Raw genomic sequence first — 305 nt, forward strand, 5'->3', positions numbered from 1 at the left:
CTGCTAATGTTTCCATTGAATTTTAAAAAAATATCCCTTATCTAATGCATAAGTAGCATAACCTAGTCCTCTGTTAGTAGACTTCTGGTTAAACATTTAATCTTTAAGTGTGGAGAATCTTAGGGAAATATTACATTGTGTTCATATTTGTAATCCTAATATAAATGAGATCAGAAGTGTTGCTGTACTGGTACTCTCAAAAGATCTATTTAAAGTATAAAAGCTAAGAATTGTATGGTTAATGGGTCACATTGATATTCACACTCTGCTCTTAAGATTATGTTGTGCCCTTGGGATTTACACTA

This window comes from Antechinus flavipes, chromosome 2, assembly GCF_016432865.1.
Source record: "Antechinus flavipes isolate AdamAnt ecotype Samford, QLD, Australia chromosome 2, AdamAnt_v2, whole genome shotgun sequence".
In the NCBI taxonomy this organism is placed as follows: domain Eukaryota; kingdom Metazoa; phylum Chordata; class Mammalia; order Dasyuromorphia; family Dasyuridae; genus Antechinus; species Antechinus flavipes.